This window comes from Pseudophryne corroboree, chromosome 11 (assembly GCF_028390025.1).
Source record: "Pseudophryne corroboree isolate aPseCor3 chromosome 11, aPseCor3.hap2, whole genome shotgun sequence".
NCBI classification, from domain to species: Eukaryota; Metazoa; Chordata; class Amphibia; order Anura; family Myobatrachidae; genus Pseudophryne; species Pseudophryne corroboree.
In genome coordinates, this window is record NC_086454.1 from 101,957,369 (window position 1) to 101,978,067 (window position 20,699).

At 46.6% G+C, this 20,699-nt stretch overlaps 1 protein-coding gene across 2 annotated transcripts in view; it reads right to left on the reverse strand.

Moving 5' to 3' along the window:
• LOC134968988 (synaptotagmin-1-like) overlaps positions 1-20,699 on the reverse strand; it is a 136,480-nt gene that overhangs the window by 103,158 nt on the left and 12,623 nt on the right. Inside the window, exon 1 of one of the 2 annotated variants that reach the window (XM_063944681.1) lies at positions 7,665-7,723. The exons of the other annotated variant lie outside the window; for it this stretch is intronic. The gene's annotated coding sequence lies outside the window, so the exon portion shown is untranslated. Of the gene's footprint in view, positions 1-7,664; positions 7,724-20,699 lie in introns of those variants that run through there. 2 annotated transcript variants of the gene reach the window in all.

Sequence of the window (20,699 nt, forward strand, 5' to 3'; positions counted from 1 at the left end):
CGTCACGGAGGGCTATCGCCAGTGGCTCCAGGGCCAGAGCGAATAGCAGTGGGGATAGGGGGCAGCCCTGACGGGTGCCTCTCTGGATGTAGAAGGGGGAAGAAATATAGCCATTTCCTAACACCTGCGTGGCAGGATCTTTGTATAAGCGTACCAACACCTCTACAAAGGCAGACGGGGCCCCAAACCTATATAGGGTATCAAATAAATGGTCCCAAGTCACCATATCAAATGCCTTTTCGGCGTCGAGTGACAGGATGACATTGGAGCCCATATCCGAGGAAGACTGTAACCTCTGCATTACTGTTAAAACTTTTCTAATATTGACAACCGCCTGACGGCCCCAAATGAATCCCGACTGATCTGGGTGGACAATAGAGGGCAATACAAGTTTCAACCTGTCAGCTAATATCTTGGTAAACAACTTTTAGTCCATATTAAGCAGCTAGATAGGCCTATAAGATTCCGGGAGTTCCGGATCCCTACCTGGCTTCGGCAACACCCTAAGGAACGCTGAGTTAAAGAAACTAGGCAGGGCCTGACCTGAGAGCAATTCATTAAAAAATACCTGCAATGTGTCCCGGATATGGGGCAATAGGATTTTGTAGTAATCATTGGAGAGGCCGTCCGGTCCCTGCGCCTTTCCAGTTTTCAATGCCTTAATCACCCTCTCCACCTCCTCCCCCGAGACGGGTGCCTTAAGGGAAGAGGCCTGGCTGTCAGTCATCTGAGGTAAACTCATATTAGCCCAAAAGGCCTCTTTATTGAGCAAGTTACTAGGAGGCTGAGAATACAGTTGGGAATAAAAAGAACTCAACACCTCTGTTATCTTGGCATTAGTCCGGACTCTAGTACCGTCACTAGTGCGGAGGGATTTAATTACCGAAGAAGAGTGACGCCCTTTCAATAGGAAGAACATTAATTTACCCGGTTTATTACCATATCTATGAAAGGAGGCATTCCTATAAAAAGTGTGCTTGGCTTCCAAGTGGTTCAGAATATTATCAAAAACGGCCTTTTTATTATTATAATCAGCCCTATTAGTTGGGGTTGAAGATTGCTTAAACCTTTGAAAGGAAGTCGTCAAGTTCGCCTGGGCTTCCAAGTATGAGCCGTCTAATTGCCTATCCCTGTGTGCACAGTAAGACATAATAACCCCTCTCATGACGGGCTTAGACGCCTGCCAGAACGTCAGAGGCTTCTCTGACTCACAACTAGCGTTATTACTCTTATAGTCTAGCCATGCTGCTTCCAACATGTTACGAAATTTCAATGAATTAGCCAGATGTGCCGGGAACCGCCACTGCCTCACCGGGCCCTTATCTACGTGCACCGACAGTTTCATCCAACATAGGGCATGATCCGAAATACTAATAGCGTCGATCCCAGCATCCATAACCTTAGGGAACATATGTTCTGACAACAACAGGTAGTCAATGCGGGAGAGCGTACCATACGCCGCTGATAAGCATGTATAATCCCATTCTAGCGGATAGCACGCTCTCCACACATCCACCACCCGCAGCTGGCGTGTTAAATACTGAATACCCACTTTCGGGGTGCTAATCCCCCAACTCGAAGCCACATTCTTATCCAAAACATGAGATGAAACCACATTGAAATCCCCCCCTAGCATAATGTTGGAATCTACATGACCATATAGTTTGCTCAGCATATCTAAGAAAAATACTTTGGGGCGGTTATTCGGAGCATATATGTTACATAGCAATAAGTGTGTGCAATCTATTGTGACGTCTGCAATAACATACCGACCCTGCGGGTCAACCTTTACAGAATGAACAGTATGAGATAGTGACTATCTAATCAGTATGGCCACCCCCCATGCCTTAGAGGAGTACGGGGCCGAGGCCAACACTGTCCACCGAAGTGTGTTAAGTTTGGCTATCTCTAGAGGGAGGAGGTGCGTTTCCTGCAGGAATGCTATATCCATGCGGAGCTTGTTCAGATACATAAGAATTTTTTCCTCTTAGCCGGGGAGTTAATACCCCCCACATTCCATGTGCTAATTGTTAGAGACGACATGCAGCTAATCTAAATAGACCCAATGAAGTGATGACGAGTACATAAAGGAAGTGGTGGTCCAGCCACCACTGCTCCATTCACCGCGACGCTTGAGCAGACATACAGGGGCAACAAGACAAGACACAAAGAGGGTAACAACAAACCAAAAAAAGACAAAACCGGACAAGAGGCAACATCTCGCCTCCACCGTCCAAGAAATAAGAAATTCCAGCCATATAAGAATCTGTAAGGCTAACTTCAAACATGGCGTGCTTACCCCTAGCACACTCCGGCCAATAGCGACATTCAAAGAGATAAATGAGAATCCCAGATTCCACCCAGCCCAACTAAACAAATTAAACTGAGGCTAATAAAAAGAGGGTGTCTGGTACTTATAAACTAGATGAGAATCATTTAGGCAGTTATTCTCCGTTCCTGGGTATCATACATATAGCAGGCATATGAGCAGTCCCGGCCGGAACTCCCAGGCCATCCATCAAGTAACGCATGCAACCCCCATCTCAGGGCCTATGATGTGGAATGTGGAGAAGTAGGAGAAGACGAATGTCCCGATTTCCTTCCTTCAGACAGATAACCAGCTGCGTCAGCTACGTTAGAAAAGTCACGAAAGGAGTCCCCCTCAAAGAGCCGTAAACGTGCAGGGTACAACAGTGCAAACTTCCTGCCCTCCTGGACCAGGCGAGAGTAAATCTGGGAGAAATCCTTGCGAGCTCGGGACACTTCTGCAGAGTAATCCTGAAAGAGACGAATGTCCCCACCATCCCATGCAAGAGTCCTGTGTCTCCTGGAAGCAGACCAAATAGCTTCTTTATGAAGAAAGTTTAAACAGCGAAAGATCACCACATGTGGCCTCACGTTTTGACCCGACCTGGGCGGTCCTAAGCGGTGGGCCCTCTCCACTATCATGTCTGCACATGTGTCTTGGATTTCCAACAACTCCGGGAGGGACACTTGTAAAAAACGATATAGGTCTGGCCCTTTAAGAGATTCTGCTAGGCCCATGATCCTGAGGTTATTCCTCCTCGACCTGTTTTCCAGGTGGTCTAATTTATTCTTAACTTGGTAATGAGATTTCTGCATAGTGTCAGCATTCGTTTTAAATTCTGCCACGTCTTGGAATACTTCCCCCAATCTTTGCTCAGCGGATAATACCCTCTGGGACAGCTGTTTCATCTGAGACTTAATGTCCTGTGCCACCTGCGTCAGCTTAGCAGCGTGCGCGTCCATGAGGGGCCCCATTGTAACCTGGATTGCTTTCACTACATCCTCATATGAAACTGGGGCTGCAGGGTCAGGAGAGGCAGGCCGAGATCTATCATACAGCTGCTGTGTGCCCTCCAGTGTGTCCGGTGCGGCGGCCATGTTGGATTCTGCCCGGCGCCGCTCAGAGCGGGATCTTTGCTGCTTTGCCGGCATGGGAGAAGTGAGAAACTTCTCTATAAGGTGGAGGAGACCTTCCCCTCACCGAGGCTGCGGGAACCGGCGGGATTGGAGCCGCGAACGCGGAGCTGCGTGCTGTGCTGGCCGGGGTAGCAGCGGAGCTCTCACACCAGGCACCCGATCACATGGGAGCTGGAACCGGAAGTCGCCACCCATGCAGGTTAATTCTAGCACAGAGTGGGAGAGGAATATCCGAAAGTTTCTGTATGTCAGAAGATGTTGCCTTATGTTACAAAAGCAGATGCAGAGTAAATCAGATGATTTGGAGAACAGATACCGTACAAGAAACTCAGAATAATGCTTCTTCCTGAATCATTAAAGGAACAAAATGTAAGTTGCTCAAATCAATTAGGAAATACAATTCAGGTGCATGAAAGGGAGGGGGTAGTCTGAGCTAGAAATACATTGGGGATAAACCCCTGGTGTCCCCCAGTACACCAAGCTGTACCTGTACCAAGACATGAAAGACTATATATATATATATATATAATGCAACTTGTGTCCGGCACTCCGCTGTAAATGCCACGGTGCCATGGTTTTCAATAGCATAGAATTCCACAGATAACTGGCACTCATGGACTAAAAAACGGACAATACTCAAGTACTTGCTGTCAACGTTTTGGGATTTTATTCCCTTTGTCAAGACCACCTGTACTTGAGTATTGTCCGTTTTTTAGTCCATGAGTGCCAGTTATCTGTGGAATTATATATATATATATATATATATATATATATATACATATAATAGAAATCCAGAGGTCTTAGTTACATACAGTTTGCAAACGTATGATAAGCCACCAGGCCCCGACAAGGCTCCTCTGATGCTGGTGGTCCCTAACTCTAGGTCTGGGGTGTAGAACCCCACAAACCGGCAAAGGCCAGCTACCCCAGGACAGCACAATGCAAGAAGGTAAAGTGTTAGTATGTGTTAATAAAAGGAAAACAAAATCTATATACAAAAATTAATATACTAGTGAAAATGTAATTAAAAGACCAGAAGGATTAATAAATGTGTTAAGGGGGTGCTAAATAAGATCTTGCAGTTTGTTACCCCAAAGCAGCCCAGTCCCACCAATCCGGGGGGAACCGCACCCCAGACCCGCCCCAGGTACTACTACTAATAATAATAATAATAATAATAATGATAACAACCCTTCTGGGTAATATAAGAGCTCAGACTATCCCCTCCCTTTCATGCACCTGAATTGTATTTCCTAATTGATTATTGCTTATCACTTAGGCCAGTTCTCAGTCGCAATGCCCACGAATCTCGAGGATTTCAGCATACTGCACATGCACCAACAATAAGGCATCTGCTTCTGTGGTCGTGCCGGATATGGTATCCACAATCAGATGGCTATCGCTTGTGCATAAAGATTGGCCCATCTGCTGGGAGGCCACACTACCCGTGGAATGGGCAGTAACTTGTCAGCACAAATATTTTCTGTCTCGTGGTCGGTGTCCCAGGTGTGTAAGCCAATTGTGGTGTCCAGAGGGGATGTCTGTTGCAGCCGGATCTCTTCCACACACCATTGTGCTGGTGTAGGTCCCTACGCTAATCATTTATTTTTATTATTATGCTTATGATGATGGCTGCGAACACAGTGCTCGGGATAGGTTTCCACATGCAGTCACACAGATTTGTAGTATGCAAATGATGAGACTTCCATTAGCATAAACTCTTATGCAGGCTGCAACATCTATACAGAAAGCGGCCACAGATGCATCCACTAATCAACCCCATAGAGCAGTGGTTCTCAAACTGTGTGCCGTGGCACCCTGGGGCGCCGTGGGACACTTGCAGGGGTGCCTCAGGTTTGTGGTCAAGGACCAATTCAAACTATTTATTGTCAATGTAATAGGCAATACTAGTGCTTGTGGCTGCCAATCATAAACTATGTGGACAAACAAAAGTGAATCCTGTCCCTCACCACATAACTGACCCTAAGGATGACATTTAAACATGCTTTACTTCATTTAATATTTTTTTCTAAATTTCTCAATAAGAAACTTGCGGCCTAGAGGAGCAGTGAAAAAAAATCAGATACTCTAGAGTGCCATGATTCAAAAAAGTTTGGGAACCACTGCCATAGAGGCTGAAGCAGAGTTGAACATACACCCGATTGCAAAGCATATCTGGTGCTTTTACACTGTACATGCCACAGAATGGAGCCTATGCACCTATGGGGGATGCATTATGAAAGGGATTTGCAACTGAAGGCGCATAACTGGAGTGCACTGCGGCATTCTCAAGTAATCCGTGCTCAGTGAGGGCATGTCGATGGAAGGGTGAGTTATGCAGAGTTGCCCTAGTGGAAATACAGTGATACATAGAATGGAAGTTGCTTAGAATCAATTTATTTCTACTGATCCCATGCTGCCACTACCCCATGATGACAGGACCATTCCCCCTCCAGCTGTTGTCTTAGCATGTAAAGAGGGCTTGTTATACCCCAACATAATTGGCTGCATCTGTAGTACAGGGGCTTTATAGATTTCTTGTCAGCTCTGCCTAGACACAACTGTAGAACAGAGCCAGACCTCCACTAGATGTTGAATTGTCTTCCTTATCAGAGATGCATATTGCTTTTACAAATTGATTGTGTTGGTATCTGTTGCTTTAATAACCAACATAATTGAAGTAAGCATTAAGCCATTCAGGGCCATCAAGTGCAGAGACAGACCTGAGTACTGTGGGAACAAAAGCTAAATCAGGGGAGGCGTGGACAAGCCCCCTCCCCAAAATCATTTTTTAAAAAAAAATGACATCCCCATCCAGTGGGCAGATCCACGGGAGGGGGTGGGGGGATTTGGAAGAAAAGATACTGCTGCTGTCCTCTTGTTAGGATCTCCTGTTCTGTACTGCCACGTCGCCATGGCAACCGGGAGGCAAGTGTTAGCGAAGTAACCTGAGCGCAGCTGATACTCCGGTCCGGGTTTTTACTGTGTAGTAGTTACAGGCTCTGTGCACGGCAGGGAATCCGGCGCTGGTTTTGTGCTCACAGTCTTTGAGGTCTGAGTGGGGCGTGGACAGCACTTGCTATATAAACCATCCTCTCAGGCTAGGCAAATGCTGCTGAATCTTTGTTTGTTAGTCAGTTCCAGAGAGTTAGCTAGTACTGTGTGACTTTGTATTTACTTGTTGCTTACTGCGAATAGGCCTTGGGATTCGGCACTTCATTCTGCCAATCCGGACCTAGCAGTAAGACTGGAGTCAGTTGTTTAACCTGCTGGGGTTCTTTTGCTATTCTGTGAACCCAGCAGGTTTGTGGCTGTACTCGCAGACCTGCTTGCTTAATCCTCCCTCACTGTGCAGGGCGTCCAGGTGTCAGTTTAGTGGCAGTAAGCTGAACCTGTGCCCTGCAAGTGGGGGTTAGGATTGTGGATACTCTCCTTGTGTCTATATTTCTATCTCTGACCAAGGAGTTTATTCCCACACCCGTTGGTAACCCTTTGGGGTTTTTCCTGTTGCTCTTAGCAACATCATTTTGGGTGCTCCACATGTTAAATCACTACATCTCGCTTCATTGTCCGCTCTATTTCATCTGAGCATTCCTGACACTAGGGAGACACCCAATTCCTGAGCCTTTGGGCTTCCCCGTTCATTTTGTGTTTATTAGTTATTCCATCACCTCCTGTGTATGTTGTGTTATACTGTCTGTGAGTTCGTTTTGCCTCGCATCCCTCTCTGTTCATACACCGGTATACTCCTGTTAGCACTGGTGTGCGTAACACCTCTCCCTCCCTGCCAAATGTGCTATTGACCTGGCCCCCCCACAAGGCTCCTCTTGCCAGCCCGGGCCTGGTTAAGTAGCTCCTGCTCACCCTCCCTCTCATCAAGAGGATAGTCAGATCATGCTCTTATTCATCTAATTATAGAATACCAAACCACGGGTGTTATTCAGAGTTGGTAGCAGAGTTGGCAATGACGTACAAGGCAAAACCATACCTTGTAAATGATTGCTGATTTAAAAAAAAAAAAGTCAGAGTTCGGCTGGAAACCCGCACCTCTGGTCAACTCGGACTTCATTATATCCGGCCCGGTGTCTCCAAATCTTTAAGCATTCCCTGAAAAATCACCTCTTCCGGCAAGCTTATCGAATCATAGAACCACACACATACTGTAGCCTTCATAAGCTATCATACTCAATTACATCCCCTCTATGCAGTCCTCACATTACCTCACACATTTTGTGTTTATTCACTTCACATCCTCCTGAACTCGAGCCAAATATGCTGTGTGACTATCTCCTATATAATTGCCCAGATCTGTCACTCTGTGACTGTATGTGGCTAGGAGCTCTCATTGGGTTAGCAGCAGGTCTATCACACCCAGTCCACAGCTGATTGGGCGAGAAACGCCCTCTTACACAGGTTACATCCAATGGGAGGCTCTGTCCCTTTGCTGTGTGTTCCCAGAGCAGGATTAACAGTGGGGCTGATGGAGCTGCAGCTCCTGCTCCACACCCCAAAATAGGCCCACTGCATCTGCAGCAACATACCCCCCGACAATTTACACATAAAAATTGTTACAAATTCGAAAAGGGGCGTGGCCACGGGTACAGTGGCGTGACCACTCCCCTTTTCCTATACTTTCAATGGAAGTTTGGAGAGCCAAAAATTGGTACTGACCGTAAAAAAAAGGTCCTGTACCTGCCAAAAAGGTACAGCTGGAGTGTATGTCACTGCGTCTGCAGCAAGTCTCTGCACTGTAGATAGGGGGGAAAAAACATTTACTGCAGCATCCTATGGGGGTCATTCTGACCTGATCACTCGCTGCAGTTCATCGCAGTGCAGCGATCAGGTCAGAACTGCACTGGCGCGGCAGTGCGCCGGCAGATGGCTGACAGCCAACGGCTGTCGTTGCCTAGCGATCACCTCTGCCTGATTGATAGGCAGAGGCGGTTGCTGGGCAGAAGGGGGCAGCAAGGCAGCGTTTGCCCGCGGTTTTGTGGCCGCGGTCCGGCTGTGTGAGATGGGCGGGCCGCAGTGGCTGTGTGACGTCACACAGCCACTGCATCCAGGCAGCGACGAGTAACTCCCGGCCAGCCGCAGGAGCTGTGCTGGCTGGGAGTTACTCTTCAAGTAAAAAAGCATACTCTCTGAGCCCCGGAGCCTCCTCTGCGGGTGATGTCACAGAAGTGCCTTCCCGCCACAGCCGCGCACAGATCCCCAGAGGCCCTGACTCCGCAACACAGCACCTGGCCGGCCGGCCTGGAAGCCCCGAGATGGCTAATGTAATGGATAGAGTGGGAGATATCACGGAGGGTAATGTCTGGACGCTGACACTGACACTGCACAGCACTCTCACCTTTTACATTGATTCAGCGAGTCAGTCAGTTCTGCCAGCCAGTCACTATTGTTAGCGCTGGCGTCCCAACGCGCCGCATTACAGGGAAGTATACGCACTAAATAAACTACAGCTCCCAGCAACCCTTAGCACCGAAGCATTCAGGCGCTAAGGGCTGCTGGGAGCTGTAGTTTATTGAGTGCATCTTCTTACCTGTAATGCGGTGCATTGGGACACCGGCGCTACAATAGTGATTGGCTGCTGTGCGAGTCTCCGGGAGAGCCACTGCCAAAGGGAGGACAGCAGCCTAGCTGCTTCCAGGAGGAGAAGCATTACCCGCCCTTCCCCTACTCGCAGTACCTCCGGGCCCTATCCGTGGCACCCACGGTGGCTCCGGACCCCCACCCGCAGCACCCCTGCACCCACCCCTCCCCCACCCGCGGTGGCTCCAGACCCGTACCCGCCCTTCCCCCACCACCGCACCAGCCCCTCCCCCACCTGCTCCACCCCCGCAACCACCTCTCCCCGAACGACAGCTCTCCCGGCCTCCCTCCCCCATCCGCGTCTCCCCCGCACCCACCACTCCCCCAACCACAGCACCTACTAGGTGATTCATCAGGCCCTGCATGCGCTGTTCACGCTGTTGCAAGGGGCTACAACCCCTTAACCATCGCACACCCTTTGTTCTTGCAATATTTAACTACTCACACAATTATGATTGGAGGTAATACTCCATATAATACAACTATTGCACGCCCCAAGAGCATGCAAGGGTTAAGGGGGCATAGCCCCTCACGACGGTGTGAAGAGCGCCCGTAGGGCGCGATGAATCACCTAGTATCATATAACCCACCAAGAACCTTTGCAATAGATAGCACCTGGCCTTGTGTATCAATGTCTATTCTCCCTATAGATAGTAAGATTGCAATAAGGGCCTTTCTACCTCTGTCTGTCTTTTATTACCCGGTTTGTTCTATCACTGTTGTTTCCAATTGTAAAACGCCATGGAATGTGCTGCACTATATAAGAATGTGTGGCTACAGACAGGGGCATAGCCAGAACTTTGTGGGCCCCATAGCAACATTTTGAAGGGGCCCCCGTCCCAATGCTTCTAGAGAGACACTTCTCTGCAGCAGTTGTTAATTTTCTGCCCTATTATAGTGCCCTAGTTCATTTTCTGAACAATAGTAGAGCCTTATTTACTGTTACGCCCATTAGTAGTGCCCTAGTTTCTTTTATGAATTGCAGTAATACTTAAGTTCACCCTATGTCACATTTCAGAGCTGCTAGTACACATTATCCCGCACAGTACCCCCAATTCACATTATGATATATAGTGCTTCCCGTTCATATTGTGCCTCATTACAGTGCCCCAGTTCATATTATATAACATTAAAATGCCCTCCAGTTCATTTTATACCACACTACAATGAGCAGGTCCAGGGGCATACCTATATTGCAGGCCCCAAGGAAAAAGTTTGAAAGGACCATTACGTACCACCCAATGGTGAAAAATGTAGTGATGAGCGAGGTTCGGTTTTACTCGGTTTTACTCGGTTTTACTCGGTTCTCAAAACGGCATCTTATTGGCTAACCAAAACACGTGACATCCGTGAGCCAATAAGATGCCGTTTTGAGAACCGAGTAAAAGCGAGTAAAACCGAGTAAAACCGAACCCGCTCATCACTAGAAAAATGTATATGACACATGTAACTGTGACAGGGAAGGTGGCCTCTCTCAGCTCTGGTCCCCACAGCAGCTGCACTGCCTGCACCTATGGTAGCTACGCCCTTGGCTACAGATGACAATGCTTTCCTGACCACCCCTTTCCCGATTTACTTCCAATTAATAAAAGCTATGTGATCTTGTACGCCAATAGTGTGATCAGGGTAGTTTATTTGTTTTTACATACTAGAGCCCATCAACCAATATGGAACTTACTATATATATAAAAAAAAAAAAAAACTCTAGGGAAGATAAATCAAGCCTTTGAGAGAGATGAAGTGGAGAAGTTGCCCATAGTAACCAATCATGTTCTATTGATCATTTATCTAGTACAGTATAAAATGACAGAAGCTGGTTTCTATGGGCAACTACTTCACTTTATTTCTCTCGATGGTTTGATAGAGCTCCCCCTCTGTTTGAAAACAATACTGCAGGCAGTGAACAGCTGTTCAACAAATCTAAAATATTTTTTTTAACAGAGGCTATAAGTTGGAAAGGGCTAGAGGAAGCCGAGTTGTATTACAGTATTGAGGATTAAGCGGGTAGAGCTGTTTCATAATGAGAAATTACTTTTAAAGGTAACAATAATAATAAACAGGCCCCTATTAATATTACAAAAGATAACTTCTGAGATAATACGCAACTTCCTTGAATAATGAGTCAGTAAGCAGAAGCTCGTAAAGCTATAATAATTGGAGAAATATGCAAATCTTTAAAATTGCTTAAACCTTCAAAGCACCAGGCTCAGATGGCCGATGTGGAGCCTTCATTCAACAGTTATCTGATAATAATTGTGAAACCTTACAAACATTTTTAATGCCATAATGAAGGACAGCTTAGAACTTATATTACTTATAATAATACAGGGACTCATTATATTATACTACAGGCCAGTTTTACTTCTACATGTACAGGCATGGTCAAAAGTTTTGAGAATGACACAAGTATTGGTTTTCACAAAGTTTGCTGCTTCAGTGTTTTTAGACCTTTTTGTCAGATGTTGCTATGTTATACTGAAGTAAAATGACAAGTCAAAGGTGTCACAAAATGCAGTCTTACCAATCTCCCAGGCTTTGCTTTGGTCCGTTTGTCCTGCGGCATCCGGGCATCTCAGAGCTGGACTCATGCCCTCATACGCATCCTCATTGCTGGCCGCGGTGACCGTGATCCTCCGCAGCGACCGCCATCGTCACCGGTGCTAGTCTTTCCACAGATGCCACTCCAAGGAGCAGCCATAGTGGTCCGGTCAGCGGATCAGACTGCGGACCAAACAGGAGCCTGATTGCAGTTACGTGAGTGAACCAGCCAATCCTCTGCCTGGCTCAGGTAAAAAGCTAGTGAACCTGAGTTGAATCTTTGTCAGTGCTTTGTTGTCCTCAGCCTGTGTAGGGCTCCCACAGAGACTCCTGTTTCAGCATTTTAAAGACATCAGAGTAACTCCATCTACTCTCGCTGACTCTGGCTGTGGCTGAGTCCTGGTCACCAGCTTTTCTGCCCTGCTTGCAGTCCAGTGCTTTCGGATAGCCGTGTCCTGGCTTCATACTCTCCGCAAGCTTCTCAGTCTTCTGCACGTCAGTGCTTCAGGATTAGCCATGTCCCAGCTTCCCAGTTTCTGCAAGCTTCATCAAGTCTTCTGCACCCCAGTGTTTCAGGATTAGCCGTGTCCCGGCTTCCCAGTTTCGGCAATTTTCTTCAAGTCTTCTGCACGCCAGTGCTTCAGGATTAGCTGTGCTCCGTCTTTACAACTTCTGGCAATTTTTCAAGTCTCTGCACGCCAGTGCTTCAGGATAAGCCATGCCCCAACTTTACAACTTCTACAAACTCTACAAGTCTTCAGCACGCCAGTGCCTCAGGATAAGCCATACCTCGGGTTTACAGCTTCCGCAAGCTCTCCAAGTCTTCAGCATCCCAGAGCTCCAGGATTAGTCGAGTCCTGGCTCCTCTTCTTCTACTTCTATTTGTTCTTCAAGAACGCTAACTCATCTGTGCTCCATTGCCGGCTGAACTTCAGTGTTCATGCATTCACAGTCATCCCAGGTTGCTGTATACCAGCTCTGAAACCACAGCTTCTACAATTATACATCTTCTCTTCAGATCACCATCTTAACCCCAACAGCAAGTAGATCTCAGCATCTGTAATCGAATATCCATCTCTCAGTTCCATCGGTGGACAAGCATCCAGCTGACTTCCTTGCTATTGTTATTATTGTTTCTTTAACCACTTAACTGATGATTTTTTCCCCCCCAAAAAAAACGCTCAGAAATTGTCGGAGCTTTTTATGAGTGAATTAGGTGAAGAACATGAATTTAATCCTATCCAAATGATTTTAGTTAAAGAAAAAAAATTAGTTTAAAAAATAATAATATTTCATTCAAACATTGAAACATCTATCGAGAACATAGCGATCGTCGGTAACATTGCGACTTTAGTTTTAAGATCCCGGACAGCTGCTAGGTACATAGGGGGGTCTGGGGGTGGCTTGGGTGCGATGATTTACACTTATCAGCGGCTGCTATTGTTTGCAGCCTCTGGGGGTGGGGGATCCTGCCGTGCTGACCAATCAGCAATGATTAACAGCACAGCAACACTGTGTGCTGGAAGGCAGAGGGACCTTCCGGTCCCTCTGACAGCAGCAGTGGAGGGAAGTTTCCCTGCCGCTGCTAACACAATTTATCTGACTGGCCATATCCTGTGCGAACAGGTCAGATAAAGCACTTGCAGGCATGGTCGCTTCTGATGCGACCATGCCAGGCAAGTGGTTAATATTCCATTAGCCATATTACTGCCATATTTTGTATGCGGAGAAACTATATTAAAAAACCTCAATCCGTTCCACAGCTTCAGAGTAATCCCTGAAACCAACCCTAGTCCGGGTCCAGCAGTCGCACAGATTCTGACAAAAGGCTTTTATTGACAATTACATCAAGTTTATGCAAAGAGTCAATATTTGCAGTGTTGACCTTTCTTTTTCAAGACCTCTGCAATACGCCCTGGCATGTTGTCAATCAACTTTCCGGCCACATACTGACTGATGGCCACCCATTCTTGCCTAATCAATGCTTGGACTTTGTGAGAATGTGTGGGTTTTTGTTTATCCACCCATCTTGAGGATTGACCACAAGTTCTCAATATGATAAAGGTCTGGGGAGTTTCCTGGCCATGGACCCAAAATGTTGATGTTTTGTTCCCCAAACCACTTAGTTAGTTATCACTTTTGCCTTATGGGAAGGTGCTCCATCATGCTGGAAAAGGCATTGCTCATCACTAAATTGTTCTTGGATGGTTGGGAGGATGTTTTGTTTCCATTCTTTATTCATAGCTGAGTTCTTAGTCAAAATTGTGAGTGAGCCCACTCCCTTGGCTGAGAAGCAAGCCCACACATGAATGGTCTCAGGATGCTTTACTGTTGGCATGACACAGGACTGATGCTAGCACTCACCTTTCCTTTTCCGGACAAGCGTGTTTTCTAGATGCCCCAAACAATTTGAAAGGGGATCCATAAGAGAAAATGACTTAAACCCAGTCCTCAGCAGTCCAATCCCTGTACCTTTTGCAGAATATCAGTCAGTCCCTGATGTTTTTATTGGAGAGAAGTGGCTTCTTTGCTGCACTTCTTGACACCAGGCCATCCTCCAAAAGTCTTCGCCTCACTGTGCGTGCAGATGCACTCAAACCTGCCTGCTGCCATTCCTGAGCAAGGTCTGCACTGGTAGTGCCCTGATCCCGCATCTGAATCAATTTTAGGAGACGTTCCTGTTGCTTGCTGGACGTTCTTGGGCGCCCTGAAGCCTTATTCACAACTATTGAACTTCCGTCCTTGAAGTTCTTGATGATCCAATAAATGGTTGATTTAGTTGCAATCTTACTAGCAGCAATATCCTTGCTTGTGAAGCTCATTTTGTGAAAAGTAATGAGGACTGCACGTTTCCTTGCAGGTAACCATGGTTAACAGAGGAAGAACAATGATTTCAAGCAACACCCTTTTAAAGTCTGTTATTCAGCATGACAGAGTGATCTCCAGCATTGTCCTCCTTCTCATCTGTGTTAAAGAGACAATCACTGACATGAGGTCAGCTGGTCCTTTTGTGGCAGATCTGAAATGCAGTGGAAATGTTGTTTTTAGGATTAAGTGAATTGTCATGGCAAGGAGGGACCTTGCAATTAATTGCAATTCATCTTATCACTCTTCATGACATTCTGGAGTATGTGCAAATTGCCATCATAAAAACTGATGCAGCAAGCTTCTGTGAAAACCAATACTTGTGTCATTCTGAAAACTTTTGGCCATGGCTGTAGATTATGAAATGTTTCCAAATCTGATAGACGTGCTGAAAACTATGTTCCCTATCTTTATAAATAGGGATCAGACATGTTTTGTGCAGCAAAGGCATTTCATTATTTCCGGTCTGTTTGTGAACTTGCCCTGAAGAATCCTACAGTATTTTGAATTGTTGCTCACTGTTGTGCTCAGTTCCCCGGAGCAGAACCGGTGCAAGGTCTCTCTGCACCCTAGGCAAAGCTTCAGCCTGGCGCCCCCTAACCTGCAAAAAAACAAAACACCACCACCTCTCGGAGGGTAGATGCAGGTTGCCACTAGGTGGGCTGGGGTGAATTGCATCATTATACATATACAGAGGAAAGGGACAACACTCAAGGACTTTTAAGGTGAAAAAGTATATTGTAATCGAAGTCACAACATTTTGTGACTTTGTTCGCAGTATACTTTTACTTTCAAATCCTTGAGTGGCGACCATTTTTTCTTCCTATGTATACACGCTAGCCGGCATGTTAAGGATTGTATAGTACACTGAGGACAATTTCACATTTTCGCTAAGTGCCGAGATATGCATCCGCATATGTGGTCTGGTGGGGATATGTAATTATATGAGTATACATACACACACATATATATAGTTGTTTGCTCCTTATTGTGTTCCATTCCCCATATGTAAGTTCATTACTGATCCCCCTACCTCCACATGTATTGCATTGTGCCCTAGTGCCTGTGTTTTCCCTATTATGCTGTTTACAAGTGCAAACCACCCATCAGGCTGTAAGATCTGCACTGTCTGTGGTCCTGCAGAACCCCCATGGGTTACTTACCTAAAAGTTGTTTCCTTGTTTTCCCTGATAATTGGTTCCTCTTACAGGCAGCAGCAGTATTACAGCAACGCTGCTGTGAGGTGACATGTAGTCAGATGCTGCTTGCTGATGGAGAGCCGGGATCTAGGGGCCTGGAGGAGGTGCATCAGGGCTATGAGAAGCGGACATAGGGGTGCCCCCCGGGATCCACAGTTACATCCTCCCCTATGTGCCTTCACATGACTTTATGTTACATGTGTCAGCACAGAGGAAATGCTGAGACATTATGTGGTGCAGCCTGATAGTGGCGGCTGTACCTGACTAGACCCACAGCAGTGGCCAGCGCAGTGTAAAAGGAGGAGGTCACTTTCATGTCATTCAGTTTTTTGTTAGATGAATTAAGTGGTGCCCTCCAGAGGACGGTGCCCCTAGTCAGCTACCTAAAGCTGCCTAATGGTAGAGCCGGCCCTGCCCCGGAGATACTGGGCAGCAGCAGTTGGCATAGACTTCTAGCATTGCTGCCCACTTGGGATCCTTCTAGCTCATTTTTGATCCAGCATTGAGATGGCAATAATAAAGGACGACAGTACATGCTAAGAAGTTGAAAGCCAGGGCTTCTAGTATTCCTAGAGTGTGATGGAACTCCCCCAACACACACACACACACACACACACACACACACACACACACACACACACACACACACACACACACACACACACATTCACCCTCATGTTAGGTAGAGCTACTCAGAGATAATGCCTTGCCAATCCTCGAGGCGCAGATAGGCTTGATGGCGCATACAACAAATTAAAAATATGTTGCACTATTGAAAACTGTTCTTTAAAACTGGTTTATATTGGTACTGAAACACACACTGGAAACACAATAAGGGATAGACAAGAGCAAGTTAAAACCTCAATATGACTTGGATAAATACCATGTGCATAAAACCATACACTGTTGTGTGTAGGAAATGTTATAATTCATTTGCCTTGGGTATACTTAGGCCAGAACTTGAAGGAGTATGATAGTGTGAAATTAATTTCAGATGATTTTTAGCACTCCTGCTATTAGCTGAGACTACAGCATTAGGTCACTTAAAAAGAAAAAAATGTGATTCTCCTTTCTCCCTTCCTGAGTTAGAGCAGGCCCTTAAAGAGACGCCATCTGGGAAGAGTTCGGGTCCCGATGGGTTCACTATTTCCTATTACAAAGTTTTCAAAGACTCTCTCCTATCCAAAATGTTGGCTGCTTTCAATGCCATTACTCAAGTGAGTAGTTTTTCACCTCAGGCATTGGGGGTGTAGTACGGTATGCCGGCGCTCGGGCTCCCGGCGACCAGCATACCGGCGCCGGGAGCCCGACCACCGGCATACCGACAGCGGGGTGAGCGGAAAGGAGCCCCTTGCGGCCTCGCTGCGCTTGCCACGCTGCGCCACACTAGGGAGAATAGCTGTCGTATGCCAGGTGTCGGGATTCCGGTGTCGGTATACTGAGCGCCGGGATCCCGACATTCGGCATACTGAAGACCACCCGGCATTGGAAGCATTCATGACGGTCATTCCAAAAGAAGGCAAAGACCCGGCACAATGTGCCAGCTGTTGCCCAATCTCCCTTCTCAGCACAGATATTAAGCTATATGCCAAATTGATGGCCAATATGTTGAAATTGCTACACCCTAACATGATTCATTCTAACCAGGTGGGCTTTGTGCCCAGGAGAGAGGCACGTGACAACACAACTACAATAATTGATCTAATACACTTAGCCTCTATAGGTCCCAACCCAATAGTGATGCTGTCTACTGATGCTGAAAAGGCGTTTTATAGGATTATATGGGTCTTCATGGAGGGGTCTTGTGACACCTGGGATCCATCCCTAACCTGATTACTGAAAAACATGGTTTCGAGATTTACATAATGCAGTTAGGGAATTTGTGTGGGGCAATAAAAGGCCACGCTTCCAGCATAACATCCTTTTCCGCCGCTGACATATGGGAGGGCTAGTTACCTCATTTCTCACTGTATTACGATGCCAATATTCTAAGTGGGGTTATGGAATGGTCTAGGAAGATGGATATCAAACAATGGGTCATTATAGAAAATGAAACCCTGCCGACACTAATAGGCCAATACCCCTGTACTTCTAAGGTCCCGGTCATTTCTCACCCCACCATTGGGCCCACATTAGCTTGTTGGAACAGATCGTGAATTTTCCCGTATGTGTCCTCAAAATTTTTCCCCATTAACTCTGCTATTTGGCAATCCTGACTTTCCCCTGGGAATATCTGGAGGTCGTTTTGCTCTATGGAAACTACATGGTGTGACACGTGTCGGCCAGCTGGTGGATGGAGGTGAATTTCTCCCTTTCCCTACAGTGCAGTCTAAATGGCACCTACCATCTTCAGAGATTTGGAGGTATTTGCAGTTGAAGCACTTTGTAACTGGGTGTAGACTATGAATGGCTGCCACTAGACCCCTGACCATTTTTGAGACCATGGGGTATATTTACAAAGATTCGTGTTTTGGCCGTTTTGAAGGGTGTTTGAACTCGAATGGTATTGGGTGCATTTTACTGCAACTTTTTGAATCCTGATATGGTCATTCACTAAGCTGCCGACTTTTCACAATTCGTATTTTCCGATGTCGATGTGATTCGTAATATCAGGCAGTGTTTTACGGGAGTGATGAGTAAAACACTGCCTGACAAAACACAAGGAATCCCGGCAGGATCTGTGAGATCCGTGCAGGGCTTCATTGTGTACCTTAAAAAGGTTTTTAAAGTGTGTCCCCCCTCCTAAGCATAACCAGCCTCGGGCTCTTTGAGCCGGTCCTGGTTGAAAAAATATGGGGAAAAAATTGACAGGGGTTCCCCCATATTTGATCAACCAGCACCGGGCTCTGCGCCTGGTCCTGATGCAAAAAATACGGGGGACAAAAAGCGTAGGGGTCCCCCGTATTTTTTGAACCAGCACCGGGCTCCACTAGTCAGAGAGATAATGCCACAGCCGGGGGACACTTTTATATAGGTCCCTGCGGCCCTGGCATTACATCACCAACTAGTCACCCCTGGCCGGTGTACCCTGGAGGAGTGGGAACCCCTTAAATCAAGGGGTCCCCCCCCTCCAGCCACCCAAGGGCCAGGGGTGAAGCCCGAGGCTGTCCCCCCCATCCATGGACCCCTACGCTTTTTGTCCCCCGTATTTTTGGAACCAGGACCAGGCGCAGAGCCCGGTGCTGGTTGATTAAATATGGGGGAACCCCTGTCATTTTCCCCCCCATATTTTTTCAACCAGGACCGGCTCAAAGAGCCCGAGGCTGGTTATGCTTAGGAGGGGGGACCCCACGCAATTTTCTTTTCAGTTTTTACACTAAACAAACCCTTTCCCATAGATAACCATGCACAGATCTCACTGATCCGTGCATAGTTATCCAAACTCGACTGGAAAAAGCAGGTCTATTTTTTTGCAGCTTTTTTTAACGAATCGAAAAAAAATAGACCCGCACTTGAGCACTCAGAGACTAACACCCAAATACGAATGAATAGTGAATGCCCGTATTGTATGAAATAACAGCCGCGTTTGACCGATGGTCTATTCATTCGTATTTCAGAACTTTGCCAATCAAACCATTACGAATAGATCAGACACTGCAAAGTTTTCTGCTTAGTGAATTCCCGGATTGGGACTTAGAAAAAAAAACACAAATCGTCCAAACTCGGATTTTTAGTAAATACTGGCCCATGTGCCTGGATTCTTCACGTCTGCCACACTTTCTTTCAAGATGCTCCAGGCATCTGATTGAACATCAGTTTTCGGATCTCCCCAAATACACGAGAAAATGGGAACAGGACCTGCAGATTGACCTAACAGAGGCAGATTGGAAAAGGAGTTTCCAGGCTACTTTTGTTAGTTCAATTAGCTATTCCGTGATAGAGACTCAAATATAAAGTGTTCTCCAAATTTAAAGTGTTCTCCTTTTGGTACAGATGTCCACTCACATTGAACAAAATATTCACTGTGGTACCGGATACTTGCTAGTGCTGTAACAGTGACATGGGTTCCCCATAGAGATGAGCGGGTTCAGTTCTCTGAGAACCAAACCCCCCCGAACTTCACTACCCGAGCCCGGATCCGATTCCAGCACGGGTTTTCCCGCCTGACTTGGAAACCAGGACGAGGCAAAACAGCATCCCGCTGGCGGGTTTTGGATTCCATATAAGGAGGCGGGCGTCGACGGCATAGGAGAGTGTAGCGAGAGGACGTGTCTCCATCATCAGTGCCTGTGCGGGAGGGAAAGTGGGGTGGTGATTCCAGTATAAGTACAGTGCAGTGGTGCTGTGTTGTCCTGCATCAGTACAGTGGTAGTGTCTTGTGCTGCATCAGTCCAGTCACAGTGTTGGTGTCCTCTGCTGCCATATGTCCAGTGCTGCTGTATAAGTCCAGTCCATTGCAGTGGTGCTGTGTTGTCCTGCATCAGTCCAGTGGTGGTGTCCCTTTGCTGCCGTATATGTCCAGTGGTACTGCCGTATATGTCCAGTGATACTGCCGTATAAATCCAGTCCAGTGATACTGCCGTATATGTCCAGTGGTACTACCGTATAAATCCAGTGATACTGCCATATAATTCCAGTGGTACTGCTGTATATGTCCAGTGGTACTGCCGTATAAATCCAGTGGTACTGCCGTATAAATCCAGTCCAGTGATACTGCCATATATGTCCAGTGATACTGCCGTATATGTCCAGTGGTACTGGCGTATAAATCCAGTCCAGTGATACTGCTGTATATGTCTAGTGATACTGCTGTATATATCCAGTGGCACTGCTTTATAAATCCAGTGATACTGCCTATATGTCCAGTGGTACTGCCATATAATTTCAGTGATACTGCCGTATAATTCCAGTGGTACTGGCGTATAAGTCCAGTGGTACTGCCGTATAATTCCAGTGATACTGCCGTATAAATCCAGTCCAGTGGTACTGCCATATAAATCCAGTGATACTGCTTTATAAATCCAGTGATACTGTCGTATAAATCCAGTGATACTGCCGTATATGTCCAGTGGTACTGCCGTATAAATCCAGTCCAGTGATGCTGCCATATAAGTTCAGTGG